Source organism: Apteryx mantelli, chromosome 7, assembly GCF_036417845.1.
Source record: "Apteryx mantelli isolate bAptMan1 chromosome 7, bAptMan1.hap1, whole genome shotgun sequence".
Classification (NCBI taxonomy): Eukaryota; Metazoa; Chordata; class Aves; order Apterygiformes; family Apterygidae; genus Apteryx; species Apteryx mantelli.
The window spans coordinates 28,249,111-28,269,257 of NC_089984.1; the positions used below are offsets into that span (position 1 = coordinate 28,249,111).

Below are 20,147 nucleotides of genomic sequence, written 5' to 3' on the forward strand. Positions count from 1 at the left end.
AATTCAATAGGAACCGGTCACATACTGCCCCCTAGCTTCTCTGAAAATCCCAGCCTCTTTGGTGATATCAAATATCCAGCAGCCCTTGCAACAGACCACAGGTTATTTTTCTAATTGCATAAAAATAATAGCAGTAAAGTCTCTTACAGCTTTCCAGTTGCAAAGTACATGTCTGCTTATCCACTGGATATTTGGTCAGATCCATGCTGCATGCAACGGTTGTGGTTATCCTTGAAAAACACAGTATTGCTGATTATTAATGGGAAAAATTGTGCAGCACTTCAAATAGAATTAAGCCATGTAAATTTCCTGAACTAATATTTGTAGGAAAATATCTACTAATAGGAAAAAATCTAGTATTTACTAGTATCAACTAACAGCATCCAAACTGGAAACCACTCCAGAATATTTCAGTTTAGTATCAGCCTCAAAGGACCGTGCCCCCTTCTCACTTGTAGTGTACATTTTATTTTATTGATAATTTGAAATATGTTTCCAAATTTTGTCATGTTTATTAAAATCTATTATAAAAGGTAATCTGCAATAAAGTATGCCAAACAGTCATTATAGTTTCCTTTCTTCAGTGATGACTTCATTGCGAAACAACTGAAATGGCAAGATGCATTGCCCGCATTTGGTCTACGTAAAACAAAAGGTCTATCGAGGGAGAAAAATGAGACCTATTTAATAATGTTAGCATATTGGTCAATCATATCACATATTTATAAAGCTACAAGACCATATATATTCTAATTTTACAGACAGACCACCTTCTGAAGCCAGAGCAGATTAAGCATAAAAGCACGCTAACCTGGAAAGCTTAAAATGTAAGTAAAAGCCAAAAATAAAGGCTGGTATGTGGTGTATACATACCGTATGGCATACAAGATTGTTCCATTAGGATATATTCTTATAAGATGATTTTCAACAGTGACATCATGAAGAAAAGACTTTTTTGAATCAACTATGAAGGTTTCCGGTACCCAAAGCATTTCCACAAGCCGACCATCGAGACTTTAACTCTCATTACCATCAAAACAAAGTCTCTCATCAGTCCACCGCTGCCTTAGAAATATGGTAGCTGTGTAATCCTGGAAGAGAAAAAACAAACGATCACACAGAGCAAGCCACCATTTTTCAGTTTTTCAAAAGCGCATGGAAACAGTTGTCAGGCACATAACAGCCTGCGGCTCTCCACGTCCCACTCAAACACCAGCACTCAGACAGCAGCTTTACCAGCTCTTTTACTGCCAAATGTTCCAGCACTTGATGTGGGGTTGACATCATTAAGAAATATTATCTTGAGTAGATTTTGTTCTTATGGCCCCGTGGAATTTTAGAGTAAATGGTGGGGGCCTCGGTTTGGGGATATGAATCAACTGAAGTCATCAGAGTTTTGTCAGCAGATAATCCGGCTCTGTAAATCTTTAGCTTTGGAATGATTTATATAAGTGGCTGTAAACATCATTTTGTTTACATAAACTAATAGGCAATTTTATACATGGAAAAAGTTGTATAAATTCAGATGTATAAGGACCAAAAAAAAAGTTAGTGCAACAGCAAGCCAGGGGAATATAACAAATACATCGTCTTCTTTTAACACATTTCATCCTTTCAGCATGACCGGGGAAACGGTGGTGCCAAATTTATCAAGACCTTTAATATAGCTATCAGCTCCATTCACGTTCAACTTAAATATGCTTTGTAGCTTTATATTAAAATCAAGGTGTTTCTTAGCCACTTCTTAATCAACTTTCAATTTTATGAGGTGTTTTTATCAGTTTTTTAAATTCACCTTGAGTTCTGACCTTACTTCTTCCTTTTTAAGTACTGGTAGCTGTAAATGCCTAAAAAGTACACAACAGATTTGAATATTCAACTTTCCTAGAAGGATTGAGTAATGGAATGGTGAGGTAACAGTGCCTAGTGATAAAAGGACAGTATGCGTATAAATATTTTTTCCCTAATATCAAATATCTGATTAATGAGTTTTGCATTTCTATGTACCAAGGTGGGATCTTTAATTAGAAAAGTATACTATGTTCCTTTGTTCAAAAAATAAATAATACAAATGTAATGAAATACAGCTGGAACAAATAAAGATGTGAGTCACAGTAAAAGAGAAAAATAGTATGATTTCAGCTGTGGCTACATACAAGGAAAGAGAGTTGCTTCAAAAGCACATGTGAATGTATATCTCTAATTTTCTGAAATGCATAGGAACTGAGACATTTCATGTGGAAAATAACTACTGCTCTGTATGCCTTTCATTAAGACGGTTAATACTGGGTAGCAAATAAATTTCTGTTTTTATCTACGAGATGTATGACTTGTATCTGCTAGACTAGAACTTCTGTAAAGTAGTAGTCTAGAAACTAGTCCTTACTAGCAACTTAGTATTTATTGTAGTGTAAGCGCTATAGCCACTATCTGTAGTTGAAAATAAAATTCCACCTCCTAACACACAGGGAATAGCATTGACTGTGCAAGGAGAAATGTCTCAAAGTCACATTGCTAGCAACAGTAAATACAAGACATTAACTTATCAGTAAGCAAAATAAAAAATGTAACAAAAGTTACAATACCATGTTTATTTCTGATATTGTATCAATGCTTGCAATATCCAGACTCATTCCAACTGACACAGGACCATCTGCAAAAAAGAAAAAGTCAGAATCCAACTCATAGTTCTTTAATACTCAGTGTTCATCAGCAGAAACGGCTACAAAAATCTTCCATGATGTCTTCCATTTTTTCTAAACGTTTAGAAGCTTTTTTCCAAATGAAGTATTTCTCAAATTTAGATTATGAAAAAAATTGAGGATTTCATATAAAAAAAATAATACTTCTAGATTACATTTTAATAAATAGGCTTTATTTCCAAAGGTTGTCTTACATGATTTTTTTTCTAGAAAAAAGCGTTGGGGAAAATGTTGCACAGTAAGGTGCCGAAGGTACAATCCCAACGGTACATCACACCCTTCTGCTCCGAGGTGCAGAGCTGTGGAAAGAATTCTTCCAGTTGCAACATCTGGTCCGTCAGATGTTAGCAAACTAAGGAGCTGCTCCTGCCAGTGTCACATGGTTAATATCCAGATGGGATATTAATGACTTTATTTACTGCCTACCTAAGAGTATATTGTCTATTTTGTGTCACTGCATTTTAACAGAACTTCTTGCTTTTGTCCCTTAGCAGCTAGTTCATGGTGTGAATACTTGCATTTATAAAGGAAAGCTAGTCATTTCATTCTCCTCTTAATAACAAAATTAACTGAGGGTTTATTCAGTGTGATTAAACACCTTAGCTATGTAGTTGTCATGATGTCATTGTAATGTTGGCACGCTCAGACTCTCGTTTCCTTGTGAATGTGTCAGAAGGAAGATGACCAGCTGTGCATTTTAGAATGCAGAATTTGTGCAGAGCTTTCATGGAAACATGACACTATTCCTGGTTGAATATGTGCAGAATAATTAACAGAGTACATCTACAAGGAAACTCATACTGAATATGTGCATCTTTCCAAATTGTGAGAAGCACAGAATTTAGTACTGAGAAATGGAGTACTTTAGATGAGACCTATGTAGTTTATGGTGACTGTATATTGCATGTACACTGCTGAACCCCTTGGTTGGCCCCTTGCAATGCATTATATCTGTAGCTCTTACATGCACCCAAATGGCATACAGAGATCAGTAAGATGGTGTCCACCTGTAGCCTACTAAGTAACGCTATAAAAAAAAAAAAGCGTCATTCTAAATGGTAACACTGTGTTAGTATTTTTTTCAGAACAATTTCTAGTAGTAATGCAAGGGTTAAAGTCTCAACGTCTGGCACAACTGCATGGGGTCACGGAAATCTGGTGCTCCTGAAAGAATATGTGAATGCTTGTTCTGGATTCAGCTGAAATTTAAAACGAAAAGCTCCAGTTTAAAGGAGAATGGTAGGCTTGGAGCGTCCCCTGATGGTAATCAGTGTGTCTATTACATATTACATATTGTACATAGGGATGAGAAAAAATTGTTCATCTACTGAAAGATGACTTTGGAGGTTAATTTTGGAACAAAGTTATTTGACCGAAAAGTTCTTAGACCACAGATCACTGACAGCTTGTTCTTCTGTTTCTTTCCATTCTCTTCAGTTTCTGATAATCCAGAAATACATTTATGAGTTCTCTCTCCTAGTGTTAAAATCTTGGCCTTCCAGGAAACTCATCCCATCTTTCCAGGGTGCAACAGCAACGGAATCAATTGATATTTATGCCTACCATTGTACCCTATTGCTATCACAGGTACAATATTGCCAGCCTGCAAAATAATTATAAAAAAACCCTCACAAATCATGAGATTTAAAAACAAGTGTGATTTATAATCCCTTTTCTGTTTTTAAAATGTTCCTACAGACCCCCATGGATGACTGTGAGAGAGCATTGCCAACTGTAACGCAAGAGTTTGAGGCCTTCCTAATACAAGGTGTACGCTAAACACATCCTAAGGAGATGACAATATAGTGTTGAGCTGGCTAAATGGCAGTTGCGGTTGGGAATCACCAGGCTCTCTCCTACAACATTTTACTAGTTAAGATGATGAAGATTGGGGGAAATGTTCATTAGCAATATTTCAGTAGCATCAGTGCTAAAGTTACACGTTTAAGAAGAAAACTGACTTTCCAGAAAGATTACTTGATTAAATCAACTTCAATCTTTTCTGGAATTACAGAAACAGGACTTTATGTCTCTCCCTTGTTTCTTTCCTACGGTAGTAGTCTGAAATACTATTGAACAACATGATAGAATTGAAGTGGGGGACTCCCATCCACACACAGATTTCTAGCTCAGACTGACTGTCCTAGCAGAGACGTGCCTCACACTTCAAGTGCTGATGAGGGGCAGCGTAATCAGGACAAAAACCACGCTCTTCTGCCAGCCCTGCCAGTCTCTGCAACCAAGCACTTCCGCTGTGCAACCAGCCTGACTTGAACCAAGCCTTCACAAAAACCTCAGCAGAAAATAACAACCCCTCAGATATTTTTAAAGAGGCGTCTGCCATGAATCATATTTAAAAACACCAAAAAGGCAACTATATAGGCAACACTAGTGCAACTTCCAAGCTCAGTTCTTGGATGCTTTCAATGCAAGACAACTAAGACAGGATCTAACATAGAGGATAGTAGCTCCTAGATAGTAGAAGAAAACTGAAGTTGATCTCTGTCTTTCATTAGTGATGGAAATCTACTCTTAGCCCCAAGTCAAAAATATGGTAAACTGGTAAAGAGATGCCAAAGGTGTGCCTCATTACAGCAATCTGTGCACAAATTAACATACATTTTTTGTCTTTGTACATAAACTTCAGTAAAAGTTAAAATTTACCTGCGGCAATTTTGTAAAGTATCTAATTGTGGCTAAGATTCCTGCTGGTGTGCAATGTGAGAACATATACTATCTTTTAATCTAGTACATACAACATGCTGCTTCGTGGGAGGGCTTTTAACTCAGTAGATCTAAGCTTCCTCAAAGACTTAAACATACTTCAACTGTGAAGAGAAAACTCCAGCCTTATTTACAGAGGCTGACTTATTTGGAAAGGAGGAGGCCAGGAGAATACAAAACTTGAGTTGGTCCCTAGCAAATTATGTACCTATTTTCCAAAGGAACCTCTGCTATTCTTGCACTGTGCAGACATTCACAGCAATCCTATATGGGGAAGTGGTATGAAGAATGCCAGATGTACCATGAACAGCTAATAACTTACTTAAAAATTAACAGTCTGGAGCACTGCAGTGATGCAGTGCAGTGCTGCAGCCTGTTAAACTTTGTGCAAAGTAAACCACCACTGAATCATGTACATACTGTAACTCTACTACTACTAAAGACCTACTACTAAAATTGATAGTGTAATTGCCTGGAAAGATTAGGAACATTAATAAAAGGTGTTCCAGCTCCTACTGGAAACTCAAAAGAAAACTGTGAAGACAAAAGTACATACCAAAGAAAAGGACATTTTTATTTAAGAATCTTTAAGAATGGATAACAAATGGGAAAGGAAGAATGCTAATGACATACACAAAAGCTGGCATCTTAAAACAAGTAGGCCTCGATAACTCACATGAGGAGCCTTATAAGAACAAAGTAAGCAGTCTGCTGAACTGCTAGTACTATTTTTTTTTTCATTCAGTTTAGGCAATTCTGAAATATGTTAAAAGGGATGGTCTTCTAAAATAATGCACCATCCTTGCAACAATACTGGATAAAATGCTGCAACTCTAACAGAGAATTAGAAGCAAAAGTATAACTAAAATAACTCACTACAGTTTCATGAAATACTGGTTTTGTTCACCTCATTTTCTGTTTTGTTTTACAATGTTATGGGACTTGTTGATAAAAGTGATTCATTACACATGGATTTTTTCAGTGCATTTAGTTTCCCACCACAGGACATCTTTTCTGAAGAATATACATTATGTGAAATGACTTGAAAGATTAAGATGGGCTTTCTGACAGACCCCAACTTAATTGTTAATATGAAGATATCAAAAATGGAGCCATTTCTAGCAGGATTCACGTTCAATTCTATTTGGTCACATCAAAGATCTTTAGATGGTGATTTATCTTTGTTAGCACAGTTTGCAGACGAGACAAAAATTGGTGGGGATAGTAATAATAAAGTTCTTTGACAAATGATTTAACAAGCTGTTATTTTAATACAGCCAAATACACGCAAGCAATGTGGGAACAAACAATGCAAGCAATACCTAAGGATAGGAAACTACTGTGGCAAGCAATGCCTTTGAGAAGGATTTAGGGGTTGTCACAGATAATCACTTCAACATGAGCTTTCAGTATTATGCTTTAGCAAAAGCACTTTTGCAATGAGCAGCAATGCACAGAATTAAGTTATCTTGCAATGTAGACTGTACTGGCAAGTCTATTATTAGATTACTGTGACAAGTTCTGTTTCCCACATTTCAAAAAATGTGTAAACAGCAGACAGAGTTCAAAGGAGACAGAAAAAATATTTAAAGAGATGAAAAACTCTTGAAGTTTAATATCAAAGTTTGCAATGTGAAAGTTAAAGAACAGAATTTACTCAGCTCCTCAAAGAGAAGACAGAGAGGTTATTGCCCAATGTCAATAAATACACAGAAAAGATATCCAATAGTGGAGTCATACATATTTGCTGACAAAGCAAAGCAAGATCCCAGTTTTTGAAAGTTGAAGAAAAAGTGAAATTTGAAATAAGTTGATTTTTCCTAATTGAACTTAAGCACTGCTCATCATTTGGATCCTCTAAAACTCAGCATTTGAAGAAAAAATATCCATCCTGCATGCAATAGATTGGGTTTGATGGCAATGGTAATTTCCTAGTGTCTCTCACTTCCATGAGAGAATAGGAAAATTTATATTACCATCTGTATGCTCAAGCTTACAGTTTTGCACCAAATCACCGATTTGTTAAATCTCAAGTCTCAAGGATTCGGTAGGGAGTCAAAAGATTTCCCCCCCCCCCCCCCAATATACAACGGGTTATACATATTTTGAGCTTTTGACCTTTCTCTGAAGGACTGGCTACATTTGTAAACAGACACCAGACAAGGAAAGCTAGTTTGTACATAAAATAATCGATAGATGACAATTATGGTATGGCTTGGTACAACCTTCTCACATACCTTGTGAGCTTGTCTTACTAAACCAAAGGGTCTTAGACAGGGTAATATACTGACATCTCTTGGGGGGGGGGGTAAACAGTAGGTTTTCAGAGGATAAAATACCTTGATCTAATTAAACTCGTTGAACTTGATATAAACAACATTTGGACAAAATGTTATGACCTGTCCTACACAGACAGTTGGACTAGAAGATTTAATTGGCTTTCCTGAATTTCAGCCTTGAGACCAAGAAAGGTATTACTCATTACAAAGCTAAGGAAAATGATCTTTTAAATGTGGTTTAGGATAACTGATTTAAACATGATGCTTTTCTATGCCACTTGAAAGCAGCTTCCATATTCAAGTGTATTTAGCTGTGACCTTTTCCTAGTCTCTCACTTATTAATTAAAACACTTAAATTATCACATTCAATCACAGAACAAAATCTATTTGTATAAAATTATTTACAAGATTTTATGCATCTCTTAACAACTCTCCAAACCTGATGCAAGGCTCACTGCAGTCAGCAGGAATTGCTTATTAATTCCAGAGAGGTTTGGCACAACACCTATGTTACTGCTCTGCACACTTTCAGCAGAAAAACTAATGTCAAATTCTGATGCTCCTTGTCTTGCTGAGATAAGGTGTCAGGGTTACATAGCACAGTTAAGGAAAATAACCGCGCATTTTTAAATCCCTTATGTCAGGTTTTCTACAGGAGGCTTTCACTTCTATCTCACTGAGCAGGATGGACACGATTACATTAAGGGGTACTATCTACTAATACTAATATAAAAATATTTCACATTCCTTTCCAAAGAATGGCTAAAATCATTCTAGATTAGGCGATTTTTTAAAATTTGCTAATAAAAGTGAACAGATAGATAGAATGGGAAGTTCGTTAAGACTCGATTTAAGACTTGTTTGATGCACTGGCACAAGCAGAGGTGTTAAATGATACAGTTAAGAAAAGGGAACATTCTTAATAGTACTACTCACATCACAGGAGATGCCAGTAACCAATCTAGCTGGTATTGCTGTGTAATAAACACTGTGTAGCGGTACCCTAGTAATTGGTAACCGGCATGTGCCAGCTAGCACGGACAAACATAAAACATTCGGTCAATTTTACTTGTCTAAACCCTTTGAAATACTAAGCCTGGCTCCATTTCACCTAACTTCAGGTACCTAATTTAGGTGCCCGAGACAGGAATGACAGTCTGTATTGGCCATAAATGGCAGAGTTCCGGCAGCAAGGGGCTGCAGGGGGGACCTATGTGGCAGGAGTCCACCCTCTAACAAGGTGAAATTAATCTGCATCTAGGAAATCTGGGAAGTCTAAATCATGTAAAAAGAGGAAAAGACCATTTTTCTGTTGTTATGCATAGTCATGATATTCAAAAGAAAAATATCTTCATAATGTCTTCATTAATGGCACTATCTGATTTGTATCAGTCATCTGCCAGTCCCAGCACAAGGGACAAATACAAACAAATTGGCAAATGGATGGTTTGTTAAAATAAGAACTTATTAGTTGCCATGATATTTCCTTGACTAGTAAATATTTCTGTTTCACCTGTGTTTAGGAAAAGGGGATCCTCATTTTATGATTGATAAACTCACGTATCAGTGTTCCATTATAACTAGCTAAGATTAAGGTCAAAGCACATTAGATGTCAATAAATAATATAATACAGTTTATGACAAATTTCTTCATACGTATTTTTTGGATGCATACCAAACTGACCATAAATAAAAATAGGAAAGCACATAGTTTGAAAACAAAGGAATCTCAGCCCCAAAAAAGGGACCTAAGTGTCTAAAAGAGGAGTAGGCAGACTTAGGCAACAGACCAAAACTGTGATAAAATAACAAAAATCTTTGCTCAGGCACTCCCTAAATCTGGTTGATTTCATTCTGCTTGACTTGAAGGATTTCTAGACTCCTCCAGTTACGCTCCCGTCCTTGCCCAAATCACCTAACCAGCATACTGAAGTGCTGAACTCCTGCCTCGACCCTGCTGGGATTCGCGAGTGAGGAAGGATGACTCCTAGATTTCTGAGTTGCCAAATCCATAAATACGCCCTGAGCACAACTGAAAAACAGGATTTGACCCATCACGAAGGGCACTGCTGCACTTAGTACTTTCATAGGAAGGAAAGTAAGAAGCAGCAGATGTGGTTCTTGAACTCAGCTCCGGCTCCAGGAAGGTTAAGGCTCAGGCTTCCCCCTTCCCGTGAGCAGCGTCAGGACAAAAGGACACAGGGGGACAGTTAACTTCAGGTTTCAAAGCTCTTACCATACTTGTGCCTAAATGAGCTGAAGCCCTGCAAAGTCAGTTTGTTCAAGAAAAATTAATGAAAGCATTTAGGACGTTATTTTTGTATGTTTCTGTGTATCAGCGTACACATACTTGGTTCCCATTTTAGGCAAATCCTTGCATGCACTTTAGACAGTAAATGAATCGATTTTAGTGTTAATGCGCATATACATCCTATATACATCCTTTTATGCTCATGTTTTTAGTAACACAAGTTTCCTTATCAGTGTAAGTCAGCACTGATAATTTCTACTAGTACCAGAATATCCCAGTTTATTTTCTTATTCTGCACTTGTTCATTAGCCTACACAATTCTAACCAGCACTTTGATCTTACAATCTATTTTTGATTGCTCAGTCTCTTACTATTTATATGCAATTAGCGTACCATGACACTAAGGAGTTTGGGGGATAAAAAAAAAAAATCACAGAAGAGGTATAAATGACTAAACTGATACTTTGGCTTCATCGAGTATTTAGCAGGAATACTGTAGCCATTGACACAATTCTTAGTAAAGTCAGTTATACTTAAATCTCTTTCTGACCAAGAACAGATATAAAGTACACCAGCTGCAAGCAGGTAATATTCACAGAAATAAGCAGAATATTATGCGGAACAAAGATACGTCTATGGCTATGGTCACACAGATCAGTGTAATCCACTGACTTCGTAAACTGAGGATATTGGTAGCTTACTATCTCTGTTTCCGAGAAAGGCAATAGCTTCTCCTGGACCTGAACTTAATCTGAGCTGCAGCCCCCTTGCTGGTATCAGAGAGGGGCTAGGGCTGGGCAGATACCCCTCTCCGAGCACACGGGCCATCTAGCACTTAGAAAAGGGAGCCACTCTCAAATTATCTTGCAAAGAGCTGCAGGTCCAAAATTGGGATCAACGCTTCCTGGGTCATCCTGACCTAAGTTATTCCTACAAAAATGCCATGTCTCACATAAGACCAACTCTGTATTTAGAGAGGCCATCAGTAAAATGTATTTTTCAGAGTCTCGTCATAGTCCTTCAGTAGTAGGGCTAATACATATCTATCCAAGACTTCTGAGACAACAGTGTTTGCATGCCTGAGCTGCGGTGAGCATATGCAGTGATTCTGACCCATCTGAAAGTGCTTGACTTGCTCTGCACATGACACAGAGTCATGTGTGCTTGTGCTCCTCTGGGATTTCCAGATAAACACAGAAAGTCCTTAACATCTGTCTGGTCAAAATTCCCAGGCAGAAAAAGAGCAATAGCCTGACTGTGACTTAGCATTACTGCAGCTGAGAAGAAATTCTGTTCAGATTAGAAAAGGGAGATTCACAGCTTGAAAGTGCTTTAGCACTGGTCTCAACTACAGTAACAGGATTTTATAATGAAATTCTATTTGCAGTCTGCTAAAGCACATCTATCATGGTAGTGTCAATGTATCTCTAGTACCAGAAAGAAGTGACAAATTAAATATCTGTAAGTGCAGTGGTCACCAATTTATTTTTCGTGATGCATCATCTTAAATGAGAAGGGGCACCTTTATTTATTATCATTATTTTATTTCACTGGTAACCTTCCCAATGACCATGTAAATACTTTAAAGCAGTTGTGTCAGCAGTTGAGGCAATTACAATAAAAGCAAACAGATGAAATAGGTTTAGGTTAAAGGGAAAATAACTAAGATAAAGGTTTCTGTCAATGTTTTATGAAATTGATTCATAAACTGCATAAACTTATCAAACAGGCTGGTAGTCTTGTCACATGTTTGGCTGGCAAGAAATAACTGCATGGTCTGAGAAACTCCTCAGCCAATAATTTTTAAGTGATTATAGAAAGGGCTATAAAAGTCTTCATTTAAAAGCCCCTAATGTTTCTGAACTTAAGAACTATTGCCTAGCACTGACTCTGTAAGTTTATTTTCTGTCAGATACATGGAGCCGAGCACCTTTTCAACATGCAGAATATTTTCTGTTTCAGAGTTCTGTAGTTACCCCAGGAAGAGAGATCTGTATTCCCCCTCCCTGTAACTCCTGAATATTTTAAATATACGCAATGGCCTGATTCAGGCAAGGAAGACGTTTGTCACTGAGATTTCAAGTGTATAAGGCTGGCAAGGCAGTACAATCAGCCTTGGTACAGTAGACAAAGTGGGTCTTCCAACACGGTGTACGTGGCCTTCTGACATCGGGAACTGACCTTTTAGATTCATTTTCCCTTACAGTTCTGCAAGGACCAGTTCAGTGACCTTAAAGACCCAAGGCAGGAACATTTATTTAATAATTCCCTTGTGATCTTCTGGTAGGTCATATAATACTTCATAGAGTAGTAAGACTGGCCTGTGCTTTTCAGAACAATTGAAAAATCACAAGAATGATATGTAAAGCTTTCTTGTGTTTAATTAAAATTTGGTATAGTTATTATTTGGGGAATCAGGGTAAATTATGTTTTTAGATAGGTACAATACTGCACTGAGGACATGTGAATGCCAATACCTGAGTTTGTAACAGATAGTCTGGAAGCCTTGCTTGTGAATACCCAGAATTTATAAACTTCATCTTGGGCCACAAAAGCCGTTACGCTTTGCCTTCTTATGTCACAGGACAGCACATATCATCATATCAGTCATTGTCAAACATTGGAGAAAAAGGTACAGTGAAAAAACATTTTTTTTTCCTCGTTGTTTTTCAGATACTGTATTATGTTATGGCACAGCCTTATAAGACACAGTTTTTCTACTTACTATCAAAAAATGGACATAAATACTTGTTGTATGCTCTTATTATTTTGTGTATAGTTGGAGGAAGAATTTCACCTTTTCCTTCAGCTTCAGAAATTTGCATTGACCTAAAAGAAAAGAAGAAAATGAGAATATTTTAACAGAGCAGTTATCAGTTATAGCAGAGATAGCGTTCCAGATCAATACTGTATTAGTGTCAAGGCTGCTGACGATTACTGCCCGTCAGATGACATATCACAAAACGCTCACATGCTTCTATTTCACAGTTCACAGCAGTCTAAAAAAAAATGTTTTTCCAGAAAACATCAGATTTAACAAAACTGTGTTAATCTCTTTTTTACAAAAATATCACTTTTATGCCTTAAAGTCTAGCATTTCTTAACATTTAACCCAAAAAAGTAGTTCAGTCTTAATACTTTTTCCATAAATAGGGCAGTATTGTCATAGTCTAGGAAAGCAGAAGAAGCATTGACTGCTTATCTCAGCATTTAAAATTAACTTTTTATATAATGAAATACATTCAATTTATCTCCTAGAGGAAGACAGGGACCAGCCTAAGAGATTAGTGCATAAAACCACTTTTAAAATCCTGCTTTTACAACACCATCTTTAAACAGGCTATAGAAATAATCTTGCTGAGCAAAATCAGTAAAGTATAGCAAGAGTACAAACCGCTACACCCAGGAACAACTGCAAATACAACATACAAAAGTCAAATATAAGTAAACAAATACAAACCCCATTTTTACACTAAGACTCTTGTAATAACCTCATCTGGAGGAATAGTTATTAGGAAAGTAAGGGCTAAGAAAGGAGCATGCCTGAGTTGTGATTCTTCATTCAGGTCACCTGAGGCTTCATTTTTTGTTCCTTTTCACCTTTTATTTGCCTTGATGGTTAGCAGTTGTGGGAGGGACAGGTTGGGTTATCAGAGACTGTTGCCCAGTAAATAACAGTCCTATAGCAAAAGGCATCACAAGCTTGTTCTTAAATTCTGCCTCACCTCTAAGGTCGGTAAGCAAAGGTATGACTTTGGTTTAATTATTAAGGTGAGAAGCAAATAACTGATTCACATAAGGAAGCACAGCTGATGGGGAGCAGCCACCTATACAGTCAGCAGGAGAAAGGCTCTATAAAAAGCCTCAGGACACCCCCACCTTTCCTTCCCAGCCCTGCAGCAGGTACTGGTGGTGCAGCTGAGGAGAGCAGGAGGAAAGAGCTGCTCCTTGCGGAGAAGGATGTAAGTACAAAGAGACAGCTGAGGAAATATGAGGGTTTTGTGATTCCTCCCAGTCTTCCTGCATCCCTGCTGAATGTCCCCAAACCTGCTAGCTCCTCCCAGAGCTGTCTCTGAAACCTCTGCTTACCCTTCCGAACTGCATTTCTGGGCCCCTTGTAGCCTTCTGAAGTTTGCTCCCTCAAACTGGATTTTACAATGTTTTTGAAAAGTCTTGAGCTCTCCTGTTAGAAAGCCGTGGATTTTATCTGCTAGGAATAATCCAGTATCTCAGCTTGGCAAAAGCTGAATGCTGCAGTAGTCTCCCTGAATATGAGTAGCCCCACTGCACTGTGCTCCTAGACCTGGTGTTCTCTGCTGCCTTACACTGCTGTTATTGCCATATAATGTCTTTTTACTAGCTTCTGTTCTCACAAAGGTAGTTGTTTTTCACTAACAGTGCTGTTATGCATATAGGTTACACATTTCAATCTTATTCATTCCCCTTCTTTTGTACCTGGTCATTTATTTATTACTAGTGAGATGTTATTGCTTTACTTCATCTTCAGTTAAATGTGGTCTGAATGCTGGGACTAAAATACAGAGTGGTTTTTTTCTACAAAGTTAGATGTCATCTAAAGAAACAGGCACAGTTAAATTGAGTGAAGTGTAAATATAAATGAAAATGCCAATTCTGTGTTGCAAAAGGTATAGGAGTTAGAGATGTACTTGAATTTAATTTCTTGAATACTGTACTTGTAACAGATTTCCTGCTTTTGCAATTTACATATAATTTCAGTTAAGTGTTCGAGGTTTTTCCACTGCAAGGGTATAAATTGTTCTGCTGATCAGTATGCAATTACAAATTGGTTGGGTGTTATCCTTGTTAACAGCTATTTTGTGAAATACATCTTAAATAACTGGCATTATTGAAGTACTTAGGTGCTTTATTTAAATGACTTGTATCCTTTAAGACAATTCTGGATTTCCACATGATGTGTAGCCTCATTTCTTGGTCTTTGATTTTATAGTTAAGAATGTGTTGACATGGCAAGTTTGCAGTGCAGTAACCGAGGCTGTGAATTCACTGGGCACTACCACTGTGCTTTGTGTTCTTGCTATACAGACACTCTCTGAGAAGTCCTGGTGCAGTGAGCCAACATGGGGGAGGAACCTGGTGCCTCCTAAACATGAGCATGTGGTGCTGCTAGGTCCTTCCAGGTAGCTCTAGGCACACTCAGTAGCAGATTGCTGGTGCTGGAAGGTAAGGGACTTGCAGGTGTTACATGCCTTGAGTGTTTTGCCTGATCTACACCTTAAGGGAGGATATCCTCTTTGCCTCAGGGTTATGAGAGCTTACAGCTGCCTACAGAAAATCATCTGTGACACATCCCTGTGATCACTGCATAAGGCTAAAAGTAAAAGCTGGGACTCTTTCCTTTAATGTGCATATATCATCTCACCAATGCATCTGAGCTTCTCTCTTACCTAGTACTTGTGTTTCTTAAATGTATTTAAATGCATATGTTTTAGTGCCTGTATCCGAAATAAAATGGCACACACTTAAGTATGTAATTGCTTTGAAAAAGCTGTCCCAGCTGCTGAGGATAGTACATCTCTTACAGAAAAATCTGAATTTATGTTTGACAGCCTGGAGTACTTATCTGTTCTAGGATGTCAATGTACAATATGGATTTTAAACTTTTGAGATTTAATGAACTACAGTTGCTTCTATAAAAGCTCCATTATAGTAATTTAATCTTAGTCATTCTTATGGGTCAAGTGTAATATTACAGGCTAGGTTAACCTTGGAAGATACAACAACTGCTCATTATTTACAGTACTTCTAAGATAAAGTGTCTTAGTGGAATCAGGTAACTGGAGAGGGGGGAAAAGGCATCACCTGAAACAAAAGTACATTCTGGACAGATGTGGGAAAATATTTTTCCTGGCTTTTTTTTTGCGAAGATTTATGTATTGTGAAAGAGGCAGCAAAACCCTCAGAACTGAGAGAAGCAAAATGCCAAATACAGTTTGAAAAAGCATGTGAAATGCGGCCCTGAGGAAAAGCTGGGTGGGGGGGGAAAGCTTCTTTCAAGCAATCCACTGACAGGCAAAGGGTTTACAGATGTAAAGAAAGGTGTTAACTCTCCTTGTTTCATATCTGATGTGCTCAGGGATACAGACTTTTGTACAGGCTTAGTAAATAAAAACTGTGACAGATAATTGCCTAAATTACTAGTTTCTCCCCTTCTTAAAACAATATGTACTGCTACAGGCTTTTGGTTAACTGGCAAGGTTGAAAGGGTAGCAATACATTACTAAACAGATGTAGGAAAAAAATTGTAAAATGTGAGTGCTTTTAAACTCTGCTCAAAAAAGAAAAATCAACATCCTACAGAATTTTCCAGATCTGTTAGCATCCTTTAATTCAAAAACACCTTTCCTGAAATAAATGAGCATCTTTCTCTGGATCCAGTTGTGCATATTTACTTAATTTGATTCCTGATAATGGTTCAAAGTGTAAAACTTATTGATTAATTTGCTTCAATTTTCATTTCTATTAAGAAAAATATTTCTGGGAAGCTGACCATCCAGGGCAACTCATTGGTTATCTGTATGAGTGTCTGTTTGTAATGTGACCTAATGTCAAGTGCCAAAAGTGAAGTTAAATATCACTCTCAAACAGTGAACTTAACTCAGTCTGATACCCCACACCTGGTACACAGGAAACCCCTACCATGGATCAAGGTAGCAAAGAGGAGGTTCTGGCTGTCTATAGACTTGTAATCAATAGGGTTTAAGTATTTGATTCAGTAGAAAGATTTGGTCAGGGAGTTTCTTCTCAAGTGTGTGTTCAGACATTAGGCAAAGCTTACACAAGCATGAGATCTGACCGACCACCCTGGGAAGCATCCTGGCCCTGGTGCCGGTGCCCTCTGATACTGTTTAGCCCCTCTCCAGAAGTCAGTAAAACTGGCAGTTCATAACTGTTTTCTGTTTCACTGCAGACACTGCTGCCTGGTGGGGTATATGTTGTATCTCTGCCCAGTGCACTGTGGTTCCGCCTCCCCTCACAACCAAGTGTGAGATTTATCTTTAATTAAAAAAATAAAAAAAGCTTCTAGCACAGTGAGATAGCTTTGTTTGAACCAGAGCTTTTGTCTAACTTTCCTGATCTTTGCACTGCTGAGGGGAATGCCTTCACCCAGCTAAACATCATCTCAGCTGTGTTTGGGCTGGTGCTGGGCTTTGGGTACAAATCACCAGTGCAGCCCAATGCTGTACACCTGTGTCCCAGCTAAACAGGTGCTGTGGATGCACCTAACTTGCAGGAACCCACTGTCTGCATTTGGCTGTTCTTGGCTATGTGAGGTTGTTATCAAGGTCCATCTGATAATAAGAAAGGAGTTATATACCACTGGCTGAACTTCTCAGGGAAATTCGTCTCCTTGTTTAGATGCTTCTGAAATTTTGTCTGGGTTCTTGGCAGTATCTTATTACTGCTGAGTCCATGAATTGGCAAGTGATTACAGTATGTGGCAGGTCACAGCTGACAAGGAAGGGTGAAATTGGAAGAGAGCAGCCTGCATTCTGGACAAAAATGTCTCTGCAGCACTAAAACACCTGGAAATGGGGAATCTGTGGTTCCACCTACCCTCACAACCCAGTGGGTTATTTATCAAAAAAAGCCTCTAGCTGTGCTGTAGCCTGGGCAGTCATGTTCCAATAAACCTGAATATCTTGATTAAGTGGGGAAGAGTCTTCACCAGCCCTATCAATGCTCACACAGCTGTAACTACTCTCACCACCCACCCCAAACCTTAAGCTTTTTGTCATGGCAAATGCACTGCTAGCAGGATTATCTGTCCATAAAAGGGAAGGGTTTTACCTTCTAGCTTACCTAGAAGGTAAAATTCAGCTTTCTTAAATTTCACAGCTTAATCTGCAGAGAATAGTAAGAACATGTTTTAACCAGGTAATTATTTTTGAGACCTTTTCCTTTAGTAATGAATGCACAAAATGCCTTTACTACCTCAAGCTTCTAGTACATCCAGGTGTACTGTGCGCTTTTGTCTTTGGAAGAAGTACTGTGTTTCAGGCAAGGACCACATACCCTGCCAAATTTGCTAGGTGCAATACAGCATTCACACTCTATACAGCAATAAATGAAGGATCATTTGCTTGTTATACTCCTTTTCAGTTTTCATCCCCCACCATTCTTCTTAGTGGGAAAAGATATGCAACTCAACCAAGTTACTAAGATAATTCATGAAAGATTTCAGTCCTATATTTTTGTTATGAATGTTCAAACTGGTTAATCTTTGTAAGATGCAAGATTCAACTGGCAAGTAGGTTTGGCTTTGTTAACTGGTCAATACATAGTTATAATTATAATCAAACTGATTATAAGCCAATGGGGGAATAAGCATGCTGAGTGAATAATACTGTAGCAAATATTTCTTACCTACACAGCATCAACAGAAAAAGGGCTTTGAAGCTGCAGTGATGAGGACTGCACATTGTCAGGTGTGGCTTCCAATGGATTTTTTTTTTTGGAGCTACAGGAACTTTTGAAGTGCAATGGTTATGTTTTACAATACATATTTGTATTCAAAATATATACATTTTCAAAACTGACTGGGAAGATGTTATGTACTGAATAACTGCAGCTACAGATATACTGGTAGATATCCGCAACAACAAAAAACCTCAAAGACATGGCAGCATTTTTTTCAACTTGCCAATGAAAACTGCATTCTATTTATTACTGCTCTTTTTGGCATAAATATTTGGGGGAAGTAACTGTTTTGAAAAATAACTGCATACTTTGGGGAAATTATGTACAGCTTGAGTTTTGCCTTTGCTAACCTTGAAGTATGTGAGTATCTAACATGCACCAATATGTTCCTTTGAATGTATAGCAATCACACCATGATTTTTAGAACATAATGCTATTTAAGAGCATCATCTCTGGTACACATGTAGTAGCAATACCTGTGGTATGTATCTCCTTTTAATGAGGAAAAGTAGTCACTGCAGATAAAAGTTAAAATGAGATTTCTACTTTGAGCTATAGATAATCTTTAGCTGTATATAAGCAATTACACAAAAACCATCCACATTGATCAAAAAGTTTGGCTGATGTAAGACTGTTTTCATCTGAATGTGAAACTTTTTGGCTTTTCTCAGTAAGATTCACAACCGTACTGATTGTTTTAAAGTCATCTGTTAGCTTATAATAATTTCCTGACTTCCAGATGAAAAGAATATCAATCAAAATAGTTCAATGCAGTCATACAACGATCTGAAATTAACAGGCTGTACAAATTTTTACTGTATTTCATCAAATCACTGAAACATTTTTTAAGACATGCTTCAAAACTTTAAGAAAAACTGTGATAAGAATGTTACCTACCCAGAATCTGTAAGATAACTGTTGCTAGTGTTAGTAAAATGTCTGTCTTAGATTTTTTTTATGAAGAATCACACGATACTATTTTCAGTGTCCAGAATGAATTTTTTGGAAGTTGCTTGCACTTTATAGTTTCAAAGTCAATTGCTAATAGAACTTGTTCAAGTTTCACATAGGTGTCTTATTCTTCAGCTGACCAGCAGAAAATGCTAGTAAACTTCCTTACCCTAAAGTAACTTTGATATTAGTCTGTAGCCTAATAAGAACAGTAATACTATTTGCTGAATTAATGCAATCTGAATGGTATCCCACTTACCTTATTTAGTCATTTTGCCACTTTGTTACATGTAAGTTGTTAATGTCTTCAACTTGAAATGAAAGCCATTTCAATGTCTCTTAAAACAAGTAAAAATTCAGCATCTTGGATATCTTAAGCATATGCTAGCCTCGTAAATATTAATGTCAAGATAATTCAGACTCCTACACTGACTTCCGCAGAAAATCACGGATGAGACATTAGGAAAGCCTGTAATAAGGAGATACAGAACAAATGAGCAGATGGTGCTGTCAGAACATGGCCCTCTAAAAGTTAATTCTGTAACATGGTTAGTTCGTGTCACAGTATCTCTGTTGCATATCTCGTTTTGGATGGATGCTTTATTCACTACACCATTTTTGGTAATTTTCCTGAGATTAATATTCTTATCTTTCTATTTCTATATTCCCAGGAAATTTCTTATTGATTTTATAAGTACTTCATAAAGCTTCTTTTTTACTTAGCTTTTGAAATGTTACTATCTGCTCCGACTGTCTTAAGATCCTTTAAACAGATTAAA

The 20,147-nt window shown here is 37.5% G+C and overlaps 1 pseudogene; it reads right to left on the reverse strand.

Moving 5' to 3' along the window:
* The window catches only part of LOC106494713 (gamma-aminobutyric acid receptor subunit pi-like), a 40,424-nt pseudogene extending 21,992 nt beyond the window's left edge, over nucleotides 1–18,432 (reverse strand).
* Nucleotides 18,433–20,147: the final 1,715 nt, after the last annotated feature.